A 20,938-nucleotide genomic window follows, 5' to 3' on the forward strand; every position below is an offset into this window, starting at 1 on the left:
CACATCTCATTTTAAAAGGTGCACGATTCCGGATCATACATATGTATCTTAAACGGAATTAATTGATGGTGGGGTAGAATGGTAGTATTGTTGTTTGATCGGGGTATGTTGGTTTGGTGTAACCAATTTTTCGTATTGACAGTGCGGACGATTTTGTTGCAGAACGTTTTACATTTATAGAACCAATAGCATTCGTCTCCAGAGATGAATTCCGTTCTAAGGAGACAATGTCTATCCGGACAGGTACTTAACCGTTTTTGATGTTTCTTTCTAAGATTAGATTTGTCATTACATATAAGTGAAAGATATGTTGACGGAATAATTAAATCGGCTGACCAGTGATACCAACACTGGATGTACTTTTGTTTTACTTGTTGATGCATATTAAGAAACAAACAGTTGGGTCCACCCTAGTATGGCAATACCAGCTCAAAGCCAGCTTGCAGTCATTGCATTAGCACGCGAAAATACTCGCTCATTGACTGTACAGTCAAGGGTGAAATCACACAGGAATTGTTTATTAAAAGGTGAAGTAGAATTCACCGACAAATACATTTCCTCCTGATTATGTTAAAGCAACAACAAATAAATTAGGAATAGAAAAATCTCGACTTTTATTTGCCAATGATGCTCTTGGTCGAATAACAGTGCTTGAAAGAAGACGAGAACGAGCGTCTCAGGCATCACTCAAAGGCGTGATCATTATGGATCTATATGAACTTACCACAAGAACTCATAATTGTCAGCGGCTTAAATATTTCTCAGGCAGAATTGTTCTATAATTTTATGACAGTTGCATCAGTAAAAAGAGAATAACTGGTTAGAAGTGTACGCGCGTGTTGCAAACTGTTCAATGCAAGATTTTCAAGCAATTATACATTATTAATTGACGAATTAGGATAGACTCCCAGTGAAAAATAAGCGAAGCAGAACAATAACTGCGAAGTAATATCCTTATGAAATATGTTTTGCTAGCGAAATGCAAACGTATATGTGAGGGTGTTGATGCCATTTGTGGACTTGGTATCACTACTTCTCTTGAACGAATGACCATGTCAGCATGGTGTTATCACTGAAAAATGACCAATGATGTTTGATTGGACATAAATGAAAATTATACCAATCTGACGTTCAGTAATATCTTGAAAATCTTGTTATCGTTACTTCCCCAGATGACTTCATATAAATCCTTTTTGTTCCTAAATATTCAATTCGTGCTATTCTAATGCCCGATACCAATATACTTTTCATGGAGTTCTCAGTACAAGACTTTCAAAGATATCTGGCGTCCAATGTATGCACAACGACAAGAAATTGGTATCGCTGAACAATTTCAGAGATGGTTTTAGCACTCAGCAGTTAAAAGGAAGAAATGATTTTATCTCTAATTCCTGGAAATTCTGTTCTTCCAGTATAGCGTCAGTTCCAGTGAGGGATTATTGTTTGTTACATGTTTCTCTGACAATACTTATTCAGTCACATTTTGGATAAGCCCTTCTACCTCCACCAACACCTAGCATGCCTGTCTGCAAACGCGAACATCCTTGTACATGTACCGCTTAAGATTAAACCGAGTAATATCCTTTTTGTGGGTAGCAAGAAGGTAATTGTAATGGTATCTCAAAACAAATATTAATGGGGAAAAAGGAATGTTTCCATTTTTTCGAGCGGGTTATAGTCGGATAGAGCGGAAATTCAATTCCTTACGTAGACATGACCAGGGAATAATTGTCAGAAAAACAAAATTTACGATAATAAAATTTCTATTTCAATATTTCATTTTTGGGACCATAGTGCATGAACCAATTAACAACATGGACATAGAAATAACGTTTGCATTCTGATCATTCTATTGAAGCATATTTAAATGCATCTCTCAGAATGTCTTAAGTAAGTTTGCTCGTTGCTTAATCCTCGCCATGTCATGTCTCTATTATAGATCGTTGTATTTTATCATGAGGATGTGCACCTGAAGTTATTCTTTAAATCAAGTAGGAAACTGATGATGTCAGAAGTTTCAGTGGTTTGCGTACGATGCTGATGATGATAATGACTATGCCCATCAACTATACCTGTACTTTTTGGTTCATTTTGTTTTATAAGATACTGTTCTTCAAAAACTAATCATGATTATACTATTTTATTCCAAGACAGAGGATTAGACGTGCAAGTAGTGTAATTATTGAGCCATGCAATTAGTGATTTGATCGGGTTCAAGAAAAGATGTTTCTCAACAACCCAAGGGTGGCATTAGTGGAGAAGTATAATTGCTATTTTCAGTCAATTAAGGAACACGAGATACAAGTAGCCCCACAGTTGGTATAATTATTACACTTGTTTTTCTTCTTTCTTCATTAATCAATAATACCTACTACTAGTAAACTCTAAATTAATTTCTCGAGAAACGTTTTTCTCATCAAAAGTTTTCATGTTAATATTAAGCATATTTATACAATTTTTGGTAATTACAAGACAAATGAAGTTTCCTCCGAATCTGAAAAGTGGACATGGATCTCTTACGTAAAAGAAAACTGATACTTTTGTGTATTTGTTTTTATTTACTCGGTAATAAATAGATAGAGGATATTTTCTTTCACTACTTTAATACTAAACATATTTCATCATCTGGTACCAAATCTATATTTTAACGGTTTTCACGAGTTAAAACATAGTGTTTGGTACCACAAAATTAAATATATCCGGTATTAACGTAGAAATAGAATTTTCTTTTATTATATACCAAACGTGCTCCATGATCTTTGGCATAATACGCACTCCATCCCCATTTGGTAAATTCACTTGACTTTCTATATGAGTGTGTGTGTGTGTGACTTAAGAAAGCGATGGGAATTGGTTGACATAATCTGTCACAGTAAATTACATTGTTGTCATTTTGTAAACTACTCAACCCTATCTGAAAACAACGCAAGACCAATTCATCAATACCTCACAACGTTGTTTTATGGTCGCCATTGTGGGGGAAGTAAGGGGAATTACCTCAGCAGGACGCTAATGGCGTCTGATTTAAGTTCGCTATCAAAGATTAATTTCTATGTCTGGAATGAAAGGCAGTTACTGTTTATTTGTTCTAGCTTACAAGGTACTCTTTTTTGCTGTTCAGGTATAACTGTTATAGGCAAACTCAATCAACCGTCGCACAGCATGTTGAGAAGTGTTGTATGATTAAAATATAAGGATACATTTTTCACATGTGAAAATGTAGGAACGAAAAGTATGAAAATTATTTTCGCCAAAAAGTCTCTGTATTTCAGACTTAAGCACATAATAAAGATTTGTATATGAATAGTCATTTGAAGTTACATTCATTAAACAAATCGATTTTCTTACATAAATTTCGTTATGGACACTGCGCAAAAATAAGATTCGATTAATCACCTGTCGAAATATACTCATTTTATTTAACGAAACCGCAGAATAATGTATTGAAACGACTTTCAAAATACAATATGATGACTCAATCAATTCGCATTTAATTTATATAATGTACCGGCTGAATTTGCCACAGAATTAAATTTAGTTTTACACATGTTGCATCTACAATAATTATGATCCATAGTAACCCAAATTAACAAATTTGTTCCCAAAGAGGTCTTCGTGGAATTTATCTATATAATAGACACCTACCAAACACTTCTTTAAAAATGTTTTCTACTTGAGGACACATAGGGTAGATATATGTACCTTTTCAATATGTTAGCAGTCACCATTTTCTGATAAATAGCTCGTTCAATTACTTTGTATTTGCTATTTCTCCCTTTTTTTTCTTTTCCTACAATAGTTTGTTTAATTTTTCTGTCCATGACATCGCCAGTTTCTGTGTCTCTAATCATTTCTCATTGTGCATTCTTTTTCTCTTTTATTATTTATTTCTTTGCTCTTCTCCTCTAGTTCTGTCTTATATGTCTCTGTAAACTTTCTTAGTTCTGTCTTTCTTCAAATTCCTCACTTTGTTCTACTGATGTTTTTTTTTTCCATTTCTAACTTTTCCGTGACACTTATCTCAATTTCTTCTACTCTCGCTTTTAGTTCCCCTTTTCCTTGATTTCTTATTGCTCTCCAGGACCTGCTTCTCTTCAAAATATATTCCTGGTGACTCTCCCTCTTACATAACTGTTTCGTCATCTCTACTGGCTATTCCACTGACGTCATGACATCCAGCAACGATAAGGGCATTAAAGTCTTATCCACTATCCTTGATTCCATAGGAAATCATGTAATTATATAAAAACGGTGATACAAAGCAGTCTTTACTGTCTCTTCTGAGAAGAAAGACCTACAGAATAAATGATGCAAACCAAAGGTAAAATAAAAATGGTGAGTGGAAGAACCTTTGCCTGCACCTTAGATTAGTATGCGATTGCTGTAGCATTACGTATATTATAGTGACCTCATAGTGGATACTACAATGTACCTGACAAAAAAGCCATTCACCCCACTTCCCTTATCAGGTATGTCTCCGGCATATAACGTTCGCGAGGTCACCAGATCACATGCGAATGTGGAAAACAAGCTGAAGGTTCATTTTATTCTCACAGAAAACTAAGTTTGTTATATATCATATTATTTGAATGATTGTTTGATTGTTTTGTGGGTCTGACGCCATTTTCACTAAGTTAAGCTCTACCTGGTAGCCTTAATACCGACAAATGAGACGGTATTGGCAAGCTTTCTCACATACCTACAAAGGCCGAGCCGAGGCTCAAAACCATGCGGACAGAGATGAATGAAACGTCAGCAATCTGTGAGGCTAGCGCCTTACATCACTCGACCACATGGAGAGCACCATTATTTACATGAAACACTAGAAGTACAATGACTGAAAATATTCATTGATGTACCAATATTAGGCTATGGAGATGGGGTTTATGTCTCCAAACGGGAATTGACGCACCAATACCGAAACTATAATAAGAAACGGAGCATGGCCATTTATATGTTTTACTTCTACTGTGAATTAGTTTATTCAACATGTCTATTAAATTCAGCTTTAAGTGGATTTAGAGATACGTTTTTAACATTAGCATTATATAAGGACTAGTTTTCATTACATCTTATCTGGATCACCTTTGGTTTCGTATAAGCTTAAGGGAAAATATAATATGCATTCAGTCGGTAGAGTTCTTTTCATTTATTACACAAGTACAATTTAAACATCGTACATTTTATTTAGTGCACAATTTGTATCGTGTGTTTTAACTTTAGCCGTAATTGAGGATAGATTAGTTATGTCCGACCTGATTTTGTTTACATGTTTATAAGATAAAAATAGATTATTTACTGATATTACAGCTCAAGGTCTAACTTTATTAGCAACTTGAATGTTATGAAAGCCAACTTGTGACCCGCATCCTGTTAATTCTATTGTGTCTTAGATTTTTTAAATAAGTTTGAGGTAAGCAAACTTATTCTATTTTTAGTTCAGTCTTTGAAATCACTTTTGGTTGTGTTCTGATATAATTTTAGGCGATTGATTGGAATCTCAAAGTGCTCATAACTTTTGGACTAAAACACTACTTTTGGATTAATGAGTATGCATTCAAAGACATTCTGGATTACATCACGACAATAACAACACCAATTCATTCAAAATTATCGGTACATCAGCACATGGAGTACTGTTGGAATTCTTTCGTATTATTCTATACTTTTGGACTTGTGTTGAAACATTTAGGATTATTCGAGAATTAAATCACAATGCTGTAAGTTCCTTTAAAATTTTCTACTCTGTATTATAAGAAAAATTATTTTGGTTGAATTTTATCTAACTTGTTTTCGATTGCTTAGTTTACTACCATCAAGTCCTACAACTACGCATAAACTACATCGTCTGGACAGGTCTGGACATCGGCTGGAGTTAAGAACATACTGCTAGCGATGGTGATTCAGCATTGGTATATATCTTTGTTGACCTGTCCAGACACATTTGGACAATGAACTTGTCGATATATTCTAAGAACAGACCGAAACGGATTCAAGCTAATGCCGTAGATTACAAGTGTTTTGATATTGAATAGAAAGACCAACAGTACATTTCATGGCCATCTATATCTCTTTGAAAATAAATAATATAAAACGAATGCCAAATCAAGTAAAACTAAAAAAAAATCTTGATACAATATGTATGTGTGTGCGTGTTTGTGTGTGTGTGTGTGTGTGTGTGTGTGTGTGTGTGTGTTTATACCGTTTTTATCAATATAAAAAGAAAAGACAACCTAAGACAAATAGAAATAGCAGGGTGGATTTTTGGTCTGTTCTCGTTAAGTCAAAATATTTATAAGATTTCATAGCAGAGCACAAAAGTCCATTTTATTTGCTCTATGTTTGAATCTCGTTCTATGCATGGATTCTTTATCTGCCCCCTCAGCTTAATATATTTGTCTTGCCTCCATGACGGAGATGGTTTCTTCTTTTGTTTCTCAAGAACGATCCGCCTCCTTCTCCCTCTCCCGTTGTTTCTGAAGACAAATGTCCCCTTTCTTGTCATTGACAAGAGGTATGTTTACTTTCGTCTCTCTTTCTTCTTGTCTTTCTTTTTCGCTGACGTTTTGGATACTTTAGAGCCGAATGTCTTCTCTCTTGACAGACGCTGTATTTTGACTATTATCTCGAGCAGAGTAGTCCTGAGAAGTTTTCTTTCGAATGACTATAACTCTGATGAGAAGTGCAATCCTTTGTATCTCGACAGGACGAGAGAAAATTAATATATTCTGTTAGGTTGAAAATCTATCTATACTGGAAGATAGTGAGTACACCTTCAATTGTTTGAATCTCGATGAATGGATCACACCTTGCTAAGAAGAAATAAGAAGAAATCAAGAGACGACGACTTTTGGTGTAGCGTCATACGTTGGGTGAAGTGTAGGTGCATGCTAGTACGTTTACAGATAACATGAATGCGCCTGAACCAATACCATCTACATCTGCCATAAAGATAAGAGAGTCAAGATCAACGAGAAAAAAGTCGTTCTATAAGCTCCTGAACATCATTTTCCCATTCGAGAGACCCAAAAAGTAGCTTCAATTAAACTCCGAACGTCAGCTTACATATACAGCTTGGAATTTAAAGTGTTCTAGTCTGAAGTGTCACAGGAGATAGCAGCGGAGATCATTACAGATTTGTGTGAACCATTATTAGAGAAAATGAAACGACAATGCCGAACTAAAGTGACTGTGTAGTGTCGAATTTTGAATTGCAGTGAACTTTAAAATTTGATTGCATTGAGCATAAATTTTATCGCATTTAAGCCAGAAAAGTCTTTGTGAAGGGTCACTTAGACTTTTCTTCGTTCATATCCCCCAATGTCAGTGTAAATTTCAAAGGGGCTGCATTCCAACTCAGTGAACTTGACTGGGGTATCTTAACACGGTCCTTAGAAAGTAAACATTTGAGCTACCAACCCTAACCACTTGGTAGGAATTTATTCCACTTATCATTTTTTCAAAGGGAAATTGTCACGCACTGTCGTACACAGATTCTGAGCTGTCTAAACCTGATGAAAGGAATTATTTCTTTGGGAAAAATTAGGGACCGCTGCATACGATTGGGCACAATAAATTAAGGCGTACACTTTAGAGCAATCGGACTTTGAAGTGACGACCTTAGTCGAAATTCTCTAGTCTGAAAATTTCCTAGAAAAGGAAACTTAGTCTCGACTCTGTGGAAAGCATTTCTTCGTGAAACAAGAAAGGGACCAGGTGGCCGCCTTGTAAAAAGAAAGATATGTTTTAGTGCTAGGACGCACAAGTTCTGAAAGAGAACAGAAAAAGGTATGCCATTTTAGTTTCACGTAATATTCTATTATTTGATTGTTTGTTTTATGCAAATGTGTTTGCTATGACTAGGTTCCCATATTATGAATAATTTATTCAATTTCATGGAAAGTGTTGATGCTAGAGTTATTATGCAATTTATTTTATTCAATTTCATGGAATGTATTGATGCCAGAATTGTTATGCAATTTACCTTTTAATTAAACAGTTATTAGTTCATTGGTATAATTGATTGCATGCGATCCAAACGTTCATATGTGTAGGATTTCATAGGATAATATGAAATAACTTCCTTTATTTGTTAGGACAATGTCCTACCGTACTAAGTCAGACTTTACTCAGTTTGTGAATAGCAACATGCTCTGAATAACGTAAGTGAATTGTATGTACCTCTAGAAGGTCGGGTATACAAAATTATGGGGTAATTGTGTTCTTTAAGGAACAGCTTTCTGGGAAAGAGACGAGACAGTCTGGAGACAGAAGTCCGAGGAAAAGAAGGACGAGGTTAGAATACAAGACCAGGAAGTCTATGAAGGGACATAGCATAGAGCTTAGGAAGGATGAACTAGAAGACGTTGATGTACGGTCAAAGGGAAGAAAGGTGATGCACATCAATCGTGGACATTGCGCTCTTTTCATCTCTCGTTATGATGATGGAATAAATCCATATTGGGCACACCTGATAAATTCTGTTGATATAATCTAACTTCAATTGGATTTGCCGTAATTAATTTGTTCTGATTAAATTTCTTATTTTTTTGTCAAAAGGGGGCCCATATTGCTTCATTTCTCCTGTTATTCTCGTTCAGTTCTCTGTTGAAATTCTATTCTTCTTTGACTCCCGCCGGGCTTTAATATCGAGGTAGGTCATCCTCTAGACAACGCCAGTCAAATTCAATTAACCACCCCTCTTACTAAGAGGGCGACTTTACAGTGACGATCGTGTAAGATTTCCATTAATGACAACAATCTGAAGTCTCCTGTCTGGATTGAGTTTAGTATGCCGGGGGAATTAAAACCTTCCCGGATTATCTGCAAAATTCAACATATGCAACAAAACGGTGACGGGTTTGACATAACCGAAGGAATATCACTTGTTGGAAAGGACAACCACTCCTCACGTGACACGAATTTCACATCTAAGATGGGTGAGGACAATGCAGAAACGCTTAATTGGTGGATGAAAGTCACAGTTCTAACCGCAGTATTGTTCAGATTAATTATCGTCAAGAACCAAATGTTCTTAGAACGTGCCATCATAGTGACTCCAACCTATGGTGACAAGAAAGATTGAGCAAAACAGACACGATCATGAAAAAGCACTACATGATAGTACAAAGCAACGCAAAGAAGAGCACCATAAGTTATTTTGTAGCAGGCAGGCATTTTTAGTGAGATTGTATGTGGGATTTCGGAAATGCAGAAACTTCAAGACGTGTTTACAACTCTTTATACCTGGAAATACTTTCAGTTTGTATGTTTTTATGCCTTAAATAATTTCGTGTTTTAATTGTTGCACACTTACTATGAAATATAAATGTGTTTTTGCTGTTCTTGCTATATATTGAGCAATTTCAAAGTAAATAGCGTCTCAGAATTCTAAGCACCATTGTTATTGCTGCATCTTCCGTTCTCAAAGTGATTTACGAAAAATTATATCCTTGTCCTCAAAAATGGATGGTATGATCCTATTATACATTTGTCCAAAATAGTCAAGGAGAATTCATTTTTTGTAGAAGGCATATAAAGATGGAGTTAATCAAACACATCTTGATGTGTTATGAGAAGACGAAGAAGAAATTAAATTTTGGAAAACGACATCATTGTACCAACTGTATTATTTTACATTAATAAAATTGTATTTCAACAAAGGATAGTGGGTCCAATCAACAGCCATATTCACGAATAGGTTATGTTGTTTAAATTCCAAGAGAGAAATCACAAGTACAAACACTTAGGAACAATTTGGCTGAATGATATGCATGGCGATGCTATTCAAACACCACATGATTATTTACTCATTGATTTTAAAAATACAACTCCTGATTGTTTGGTGTTTTGCACCAATTAGTTATAAAATCGTTGCCAAAGAGGAGCTTTTGTCATTTAAACGTTTCCTTTAGCGTCTGTTTAAAAAGAAAGAAATTATAGCGAAAACATTATTCGTTTCTTTTCCATCTAAAGTATTCAACATCGCTTTACTTTATTGTTATCTTATTGATTTATGTACTTTATGCCATCAGTCGCGAATAACATGCACTGGGTTTTTCTCTCACATTTATTCGAAGCTAGAGCTAGTTCAAAAGAAATATTTATGATGGTTTTCTTTAACAGCATATCAATTACTTCACGGCGTACTTCACATACCACTTAAAGTTTTCTGATATATATATATATATATATATATATATATATATATATATATATATATATATATATATATATATATATATATATATATATATATATATATATATATATATATATATATTGTTGATACAAACAGCTGATCCAGGAATCGATATGAAAACATCAAATCCTGAATTTTGGTGGAAGTGAATCTTTAGGTTATGTCGTCTTTATTCGTTAACTTTCAAACTGGGACTCTAATGACGAAAGTAAACATCCCACAAACACAGCAGACCTAAATGAAGAGAAGTGACATTGGTGATGGTGCACCATGGTCACATAGGCAAAAACCAAGAAAGACCCTAAAAAGATAAGTTCCAAGAAAAAGCCCAAACAAACATATCCTTCCACGAGGAGGTGCCTTTGCTCCAGATTCAGAATCAGTGATTAGGAAACGACCAGAGGGTGAAAAATACCAATCTGTATAAAAAAATCTCTTTCAAAGAGGAGGATTTCCACCTATGCTGGTAGGACCATTGATAAAAATGTCTGTTCCCCGTTTTTAAGATCGATTGCCTGGCCTTTTCTCGAGTAATGAATCTAAGGAAAAGAAAAATAAAACTTTAGACGAAGCAGCTAAACCTACCCTGAGCGGTTCAAGACTATCAATAAAAGCGACTAAAAAGAAAACACAGACAAAGGGGTGGAAGGAGACAAAATACTAGGAGTGTTTCAGACTCCATCTACTTAATTACCTTGCATAATGATAGCCTCTATGTTGACACATTCCCCTACTCTCCGACGAGACGAAACGAAAGCTTGCAACAAAATAATACTGTCGACACCTTCAGCAGAGAAGAAAATCAAAGAAGAGATGATACACTAAAACGGATATCAGGAGAAAAGTTTGCTTTCATGATTGCTTTTCTGATAGGTCAGAAACGAGAGGTGTGTTACACCTTGGGAGATCGATACGCGAATTCGAGAACGGTTAATTGGAATAACGTCAGTGGCTTGTTGGTTAATTCGTTGTTGTCAAAAACCAATTTAACGAGGTTTCTGCAAACTTGTTATGCTTGTTATGCATTTCTTAGTTTATAATGAGCCTTTAAACCAACTTGTTCATCTGATGACCCGGAATTGGCTAGTGTTTCTTATGCATAGGTTGTGCCACATTGATTTATGTCAATAACGAAAGAACTGTGAAAAATGGATATATATTTCTTCGACTCTAGAGCTGGCACAACCATTTGGTTGTAACAAATTTATTTTTTACTCATTGTCTTCTTCTAAAGTTTGTATTTTAAAACCTTTTTTTTGATTATTTTATATTTTACTATTTATTTGTGACAGTGAGTGTCTTGTAAGGGTATTTTTTTTTTTACTGTATAATAGTATTGTTTTACTATTTAAACACGAATCAATCAACCAACCTGCATTGCTTAATTATTATTAATAGTGATTTTTCTTTGGCTGTTACGACTTTATGACATTTACGATATTAAATGTTATATAATCAGTACTATTAATTCAAGGCTGTTGCTACCAGTAAATATCATGCGATGTTGACAGCAGACAAGTAAAATTATTGAACTCTTCCTTCTATGGAAAACACATGCATGCATTCGTTGACTTACCTCTGGTTACGGCAAAATAAAACGAAGCACAGAAATGTCGAACGCTGACCTCGTTACGAATCTGATATCCATCCAAGGCCGACAATTACTATAACCCTTTCTTCTCGACACTAGCGCTCAAGAAATAGTAGATATAGCTCTCAGCCAAATAAATATATATATCATTCAATTTACCCGCTCTCATGTCAGGAACATTGATATATTCAAAATGATAACCGTAGACTGAAATATTCTGCTTATTCCGATATCAAAATCAGGGCTGGATCGTGGACGGTGGGTGGGGTAAGTGATCCAATGGTTTCAGGTAACCCCCACGGGATAAACGAAGGTATACACACAGAACATACGGTCACGTGTCCCTTGAAATTTGACCATCATTGTATTCTTGTGCACGTTTATTGGGTATAATGTTCATTTTGAGTAAATAAACACATATACTTCTGCTTTGATACTCTTTTGAGGAAAGTCATGGCCCATCTGAAATATTGGGCCACCACCCACGCACCCCAGGAACACTTGACCTGATCCGGCCTAGAATATTTCCTTGTGCTTCTTTAGTTACATGACTTTCCATCTGCGGTACAAGTAATTCGGTACGGCCAGATAAAAATTAAGATATTTATTGCCAGGTCGCCGGTACCAAAAAGACGTTTTTGGCGGGCAGTTCCTACCTGCAAGAGATACATTTACTTGCACTACTGCACTCCATCATTTAAGAATCACCACATGCTTGTTTTATGTATAAACTAGAATAGTTATTCGGCGAGTAATAAAACTACTGGGTCATCGTTTATCATGTATAGTATTTCTTCTCAAGCTCGGGAAACCGGCTCTGCATGATATTGGCCCAATATCTTTAACCTTTAGATATCAATTTCAACGGAAGATTATTATTATAATCGTCGTCTATACAAAGATGTTTGTACTCAAGCAGGTATAAAATTATTATTTATTCATCATTTTCATAAAGCATGAATTCAATTCGTGATCCTGAACATATGTCCGGCCTTGCCATTGTAAGAACTGCTTGTGAACAACCGGCCAATATCTATCTATCTATCTATCTATCTATCTATCTATCTATCTATCTACCTACCTACCTACCTACCTACCTACCTACCTACCACCCACCCACCCATCCATCCATGCATCCATCCATCCATCTATCTATCTATCTATCTATCTATCTATCTATCTATCTATCTATCTATCTATCTATCTATCTATCTGTCCATACATAAACATATATATAGTAATAGAAAACAGCGAGACCAACACATTTTTATAAAATTCAACAATAATTTATTTCCCTGGAACAGAAAGTGAAAATGTAAAAAGATAAATTTACTGTATTGCGAATTAAATTCATATTCATCGTAGAATTATTAACACAAGTCCTCATGAACAAATTTTATTTGTCTTCAAAATAATTTCCAACGCTGAAGTTGTTGATATACCTGTAGTGGCCTATAGTCTCTAATGCATTAATGTAACTATGTCTTGAATTGTATTGATCTGCCAAGAGTCGTTTGTTGAATCAGAGTAATACAATCCAATATATCCTTCTCTGAATTTAATATGACTCACACTTAATGTCTCTTTCCAAGAATATTATAGAACACTCTCTATTTCCAGAAAATAATAAATAATTTCACTCAAATCAAAATCTGAATATAGCAATATAAATGACTTCTGCAAAGATGTTATCGCAGGAATAGATAAGTTTTCAGTAAACAAGAACATACAAAACTAAGAAAAGAATAGCCAGGATGAGGGACAAAAGGTATATTTCTAGAAAAAATCTTTGTTATAATTGTTTTATTGTTTTAAACATATTTTACTGTCACAGTAAGATACAAGGGGATTGGGTACAAGTTCTTACAAATTAAATTGGCACTCTCTCTACATGAAACATGAAACAAATATTGCAGCACATTCAAAATGACAAATAATAATGAAAAATAATTGGTTGGAGAGAGAGAGTATCGATAATATATTTGCATACATGTTGCAAAATTATATATTTTTTATTTGCATCTCTCTTTCCCCAAAGCATTAAATCTAAGCTAATAGTTGCACATGACATTGAAAGCAAAGTTTCCATCAACTTAGCTATTTGTCACTTGACTTGGGACAGAACATGAAAAAGTGCATGGTGGTTTCGATCCCACTGCATGTACAAAAAGCAGTGTCAGCAAGTTGAACACGGTAAAGATCATCATTTAATGAACTAACACTGTGTCGTAATCCAGTATGGATAACATCCAGTGTTCCAGTAATTAAACTAGGCATTTTGCTTGATTAAAGTTTTGACAGAAACACTTACATTGTGTCGTAATCTAGTCCGGATAACATCCTGTGTTCGAAAAAAAAACCCTGGCATTTTGCTTGATTAAATTTTTGACATAAACACTTTTTTCAAGCAATGTAAGACGTACTACATTAAATATCTTGCTTGAGAGTGTTCCTGTTGAAGGTATAACAGATGATTTGGTAGAATGTAGCCTGAATCTACAAATGACCACATTGTTTGAACGGCGAAGGTTATAATTTATTTGTTCGGACAATTTCTGAGGGATTAATTAAAAGATATAGGCTTGAGTTTGACTCATTTTATATAGTAATTTTTGTCTTTTTCTTCTAGACTGCAGATTTTCCCAGTATGTTTCAAAATAGAGATTGCCTAGTAGCGTATTTTCTATGTTAGGTGTTTAGGCTCGAATAAACAGTAACACAGAAAGAGTGAAAACAACAAGCTTTTAAAATTTAACAAATAATTTATTTTCCTGGAAAATTCCGTAAAAATGAAAAAAATGAGAAGAACGTACGGTTTCAAGAATCTAATCCAAAAATAATCCACGAATTAAATTGCAAAAGTCAGAGTAACAAATGTTCTAATAATTTCAAGTTCGAATCCTGATAGGAAATCCAAGATGGATAAAGATGACGTATGCTGTAGTCAATACTGTGCTTATCTACAGTTCCTTGTAGGAATACAAATAATGGCACTCCGGTGTTGGAAATCCAAATTAAATTTGTAAGCAATATCTTTTAAAAATTTCTGTGTGAGTACTCGTCAAAATATTTCCAGAGAATAAACATTTAATTCTTTTGAAATCCAGCTGATCAGAAGAAAATTATAGCTCAAATCTGGCTACAACAAATTAACTTGACATCAGTATGAAAAGCCCAAAAACTGAGAAATCTCTCTCAAAACAAAGATTATATTGTATCATACATAACACCTTCCCCCATAAAAACAAAGATTTATATGATAAAGCTTTCTTTTTTTACGATAGATGTTTACATAAGTTTTAAGAAAAACATAAGAAGTAAACAGATGAATTACAAAAAGTGTATATGAAATATTACATTTCTATACACGGGAAAGTGCATCTGCTATTAAATTATCGTTTACCTTGATGTCTCCTGATGTCAGGATTATATTTTGGAAGTCATTTAACTATTCTTGCCGCTTAATTTTTCCAGTATTTCTGAATCGATCAACGAGCATCTGTCTCAGACTGCACTGGCATATTCCAAGATAGGCTTTGTATTCGTAGATCAGCTGTTCGACATGCTGCTGTTTTGAAAATACTATCATGTGGAAAGTCCATCTGGTATTTGATTAAAGTATTAATCCTAGTTGAAGATAAGAATCCACATATTTAAGTTCGATATTATCAGAAACAGGTTCAGGATTGTTTCTTACGCTTTTGTTCGTGAAAAACATAGCCACCGTTTTTCTGGATGAAACTTCAGGAGCCAATTCGTAGACCAGTTATGCCATTTTAATAGGTCATTATTTATGACAAGCGCTATTTCAGCACAATAAGGAGATGAATAACGCAGTGATAAGTCATCTGCAAAAAGATGAGTGAGAGAGCTCATTATCGTTTACATAGATTAAAAACAAGAGTGACCCGTGCACAGATCCTTGCGGAACACCACCAGCTATATCCATTTCCCGTTTTAAAAAAAAGTGTCATGCAAAACCACCGCTTGTTTTCTATTACTGAAAAAAACTTTCAAACCATTTTATCAAATTAACTGAAACTCCGTATTCCTTCAATTTAAACAATAAGCCTCTGTGTCAGACCCGACGGAAAACTTTTGATAGATCACAAAATACAATACAAGAATTTTGGGATTGTTCTAATGAACTGCAAATGGTATGATACATTTCAATAATTTCAAAAACAGTGGAGTGACCAGAAGGAATCCTGATTGATACTTATAAAAACGACGGCTTGTCTGAAATTTTCATTACACATGCTTTCCGAGATTGTTGCGACACAACTATGTTCTATTAATTGGCAATCTCTTGTGGATCGACTTTTTAGGAATGGAATGAATGTGCGTAAGTTTCCTTTTGTCTGGAAAGTTGTTTTTCTTCAATGATCGATTAGAAAGCATTGCTATTGATGCTACAATTATTTCACTAACGCCTTTAAGCATTCTATGACCAAGTCCAATGGCGTTATTGACAGATATAGACTTAATAATATATTTAATTTCTATTTCGTTTAGGGTATCAGAATATCTTTTCCAAAAAGTAAGGAGAGGAACATTACTATCATTAAAAGTTGAAATTGAGGTAAAGTGATCATTTAATACGTTAGTTTTTCTTTGTCATCATATATGCCAAATGAAACATTATTTCTTGTATCTATAAGTGGCGGAATAAAATTTGAAGGATTGATCTCGTTTAAGAAAGGTTTTGCTATTTTCGAAAAAGTTTAGTAACATTTTTTGTAGATTTTGAAAGATGCTCATCAATATTATCCATATATTCTTTTTAGCATACATTTTCATGATGTTTATCGTTTAGGGTATCAGAACATCTTTTGTCATCATATATGATGACAGGAGAACAAGGGAAAATCTCGGAGACAAAAGATGATTGTTTGACTTTATTTGTTCCATTCGATTGGCATATCACAATTGATGGCAGATTTGTGTGCTCTATCCGTTTTCCTTTTTGTTTTTAATTGGCAGTCAAACCAAGGTTGATCGGTTGAGCGAAATATTACAGTTTTTCAGAGAATACACACATTTGAGGAGTCTAATAGTTTGGTTGTGAATATACAAGTTACCACATCAATATCACTTGGTGTTAGCAATAGATCTATCAAATTAATTACTGTTTTCAGAACGTTCGATTTGTTTAAATTATCTATGTAAATCCAAACACAGCGCATGTAGGCCGCTTGAAGGTGCAAGTTAATGCTGATTATTAAAAGCTATGCTTGCACAGCGTGAACTGCTGGATGGTCCGATTTCGGTTTCGAATCATAAGTTTAAAATATTAATAATTTTGAATGAATTTTCCAACTGAAAACGTTTTGGGTGGTAATTGCCATTGGGCGAGGTTTCCTGAGATACTCGGTTTTTGATGTGCATAAGAATACCTTAATCCCGTGATTATGTTGAATTATAAGATTTGGTTTGTTATTACGAGCATTCATGTTCAGTTTCGTGTGATAAACGTTCAGACTTAAATAGCTCGGTGTTGTTTAAAACCGATTGGTTCATCTAAGGCTTTATGGAATTCCGTATTCCACGCAAGAACTACTTACTGCGAAAATTATAGAACTTGATAAATTGCAAGAACTATTTACCCCCAGAATTGAAGAGTTATATAACGTAAGTGTTTTTCCAAGTAGTGACAAATTTACGTTTAACAACAAAAACACATTAACATATTTCTGGCGAATTTTACCTTGTTAAATTTACAATTCAAGTCTATCAGTTAGATTAACTTTAGCAAATCATCAAAACAAAGTAAGGAGGCAATTGTTTAGTAATATTGTCTACAACTCTTAATTATACACGTGTCCACAGAATCGGTAGGCTGAATAACAAACAAAAACTTATAGCTATATAGCAGAGACATTTACTTAGAGGTCATGAGCAGGACGGTAAACTTATGCTTCGTTGTTGGACTGCCTTTCTCAACTTGATATAACAAAGGGAAACCTTAATGGTCGAATGATGATCTCTTGATACGCAATGTAAATTATACAGTGTACTCGACAATGTTGGACTGTCCTTCCCTGCATCATTCATAAAAACGTTGAATCTAATAAATATATCTCAGGCTCTTACGACTATATATGGAAACAGTGTTCACGACAAGAATATATTTTTATATCATGTTTCCCGATCACCTTCCTGTTCATGAATAGTTAAGACTGGAGAGGGTGGATTGGTTGGGGATAATATATTTAATTTAATGTTATCATTTAGACCAACAATTGTGTTCTACAAAGAAAAATTGTAATAATTTCTCAAATTAATTGGTTTACCCGCTCTTGGAACATTTTTCTTGTTAGCCATTTATGTTATAGTATCTGTACAGATACATAAAGTAATTTATAGATCTATCTGAACGGACGAGGGTTGGGTAAATTTAGATTTTTCAAACATACTGTGCTTAGATAGTTCCAGCAATCATAATTACTTGCGTTATTCAATGTGACAGCTCCTAATCCTATCTAGTTATGATTAAATAATACGTTCTGTTTGGAGTTACCACAATCGCAAAATCATGTAACAGTAACCTACTTTTCAAAGTTAAGTTCACATGGGACAATATATGGAAAAGTTACAATCGGAGAATTCTTGGTCTATGCAGATGTCGTATACGTGATGCACTCCGCTAGAGGCGAATCACCAAGCACATCAAATTGATGTGTATTCCTTCAAACACTTTCTCGACCGGACAGGAATATCAGTAGTAATAAGGAATACCGTAGGGTCTATGGAAATCGCAGTTAAAAAGGTCGTGGTAACGTTTAGGGTCACCACCTTTTAAAACACCCTGGGAACGTTTAGGGTCAATGTGAATGTAATATGGGAAATTATAGACAATAGATTGGGACTGTATATGTTCAATAGAAATTGGAGAGGGGTGGCGCCACGGTGCTGGAGTTTGGCAACAGTGTTGCAAAGGGCTGACCTCAATCGGACCAAAGAGCGGGGAAACACCTAGAACGCTTGGCTGGACATATACATATATAGCACATATAACATACAGACATAGATTGATGAACACCAGTCTATCATACATTAACTATAAAATTGACTAAAAAAAATTGTAGGCAAGAGAATAAATCTTTTTGAATCATACGAGTGGCCCTGAAAAGGACTTTTGGTTTTCTTGTTCTAATTTCTTCTTTTCCTCCACAACTTCGTATTTTTTTGTGTTCTACATTCTTCTTTTTATTCTCCTCGTTCTACTTCTCCTGTTTCTCCTCCTCCTATTTTTCTTTTTCTCCCACACAAACACAAAAATATACTATCCAAACACGGGAAGAACAAAAAACTAATATATACTATCCACAAACCCGAAATATACTATCCACACAGGGGTGGAGGAAAACAAACCCTAATATACTATTCACACATGGGATGAGGAAACACTCCCATATCTACTATAGACACAAACTTACGCGAACGCGTACAAACTCCAAAATATATTATTCACACACGGTAAGAAGAAAAAACAAAATCACAAATATACTATTCACACACGGGAAGGTTAAAAACCCACATTATATACTATTCACACAAACGTACGCTAAAAACATACAAACACACATACACACAAACGTACGCTAACGCTCACCCACACATCATTAAAGGAGTGAGTGTTTATAATCACTTTACTCCACATACACACCAATAGGCAACTTAGATAGTCTCTTTTCTATAGATTTGGTTAGCCATGTGTGTGTGTGTGACTTGGATTTTAACGGAGCTTTAACAATTTTTCAGTCATATCGCTACGATGTCTGCAGTGTGGCAGTTTATAGTGATGTCTAGCACTGGGTTATCATGTCGCAGACATGTAGCATGATGTCCCACCCAGCCACATTATACTGATACCAGGCCGACCAGTCCTAACACTAACCTCTTAATGCTGAGCGCCAAGAGAGAGAGGTTAGTACCTTTTTGTAAGTCTTTGGTATAACTCGCCCGGGGACCGAACCCACGACCTCCCGCATCCGAGACGGACGCTCTAACCACTAGGACACCGGAGCGGTCTGGTTAGCCATGAAAAGGGCTGTTTTTTAACTTCAGATGCACCTTTTAATGTGTGCACCTTCCAGGTCTGACCCAGACCTGCTCCACGTTCAGTTTTGCTCTTGGGAGCGCAGAGGCTGATAAATTGGCTTCAGCACCCCAATCTTCCGTTTGTGGGATTCTGAAGACTTCTTCTTCATCCCTTCTCTTATTCCACTCCCGTGGATGATGTGGTATATTTACCTTCTTCTGACGCAACTCCTCCTCCCAGTTTTCCGCCTGGAGGACCACAAACCTCTGTTCTGGTGGTAGTGGTTGTGGATGAGGTAGTGGCTGAGATGGTAGTAGTAGTGGTGTTACCAGAGGCTTCACCTCACACACTGACCTAATCATCAGGTGAGGCACTATCCTTCTTCCTTCTCTATCTTCTTTCTTTTCTCCTCTTCCTCAAGCCTGGCCTCATCCTGCATTGACCCGATGGCCAGCTCATCCAGAAGCCGCCTAGGTGCATCTGAAGTTCTATCAATGCAATTCTACTCAAGTTAACGAGTGAACTCTGGGTAGCCAGACTGATGAACGCTTTCGCTTTTTATGTGTGAAGCGCAGACGTGAAGGAAAACTTCCCCGTTACAAAACCGTTCAATACCCGTATTAACACAGAAACATGGAACGCGCGGACCTAAAATAAACACTCGCTCACGTTTTAATTACAAACACTAACTACAAAGAAAAACACACAGACTATATTTCTTTCAAGCTACGGAACGAATTAGTTATAGACGCACTTCTAACAAAGTCAAACAAATGAAGTGGTTATAGACACACTTCTATTTTTTTAACTTACTAAGATACAATTAGCAATTGAATTAGTATGTCTTTTCTAGAGTATTGGGCTAGCCTTGAAAAGAGCTGCTGTTGTGAACGGAGAGTTATGTCAAACTTATATAGTCTAAGATTGCGTCCCCGTCTGGCGGCAATTTTTCACACAGGATAGGACCGTCTTCTTCGGAAAGTGAATGAGAACTCTAGTGTCTACACAGCAGTCGACAAAACCTATGTCTGGTTCCTACTGCTGTTGCTGCTCATGTTCACTCTGCTCTCTCTGCTTCTGAAGTCTATAGTTCTCCGTACAT

General features: G+C 35.4%; 1 pseudogene; it reads right to left on the minus strand.

Moving 5' to 3' along the window:
- The window catches only part of LOC149805337 (putative G protein-coupled receptor CG31760), a 71,557-nt pseudogene extending 51,359 nt beyond the window's left edge, over positions 1-20,198 (minus strand).
- Positions 20,199-20,938: the final 740 nt, after the last annotated feature.

Source organism: Sinohyriopsis cumingii, chromosome 2 (genome assembly GCF_028554795.1).
Source record: "Sinohyriopsis cumingii isolate HCF-2022 chromosome 2, ASM2855479v2, whole genome shotgun sequence".
Classification (NCBI taxonomy): Eukaryota; Metazoa; Mollusca; class Bivalvia; order Unionida; family Unionidae; genus Sinohyriopsis; species Sinohyriopsis cumingii.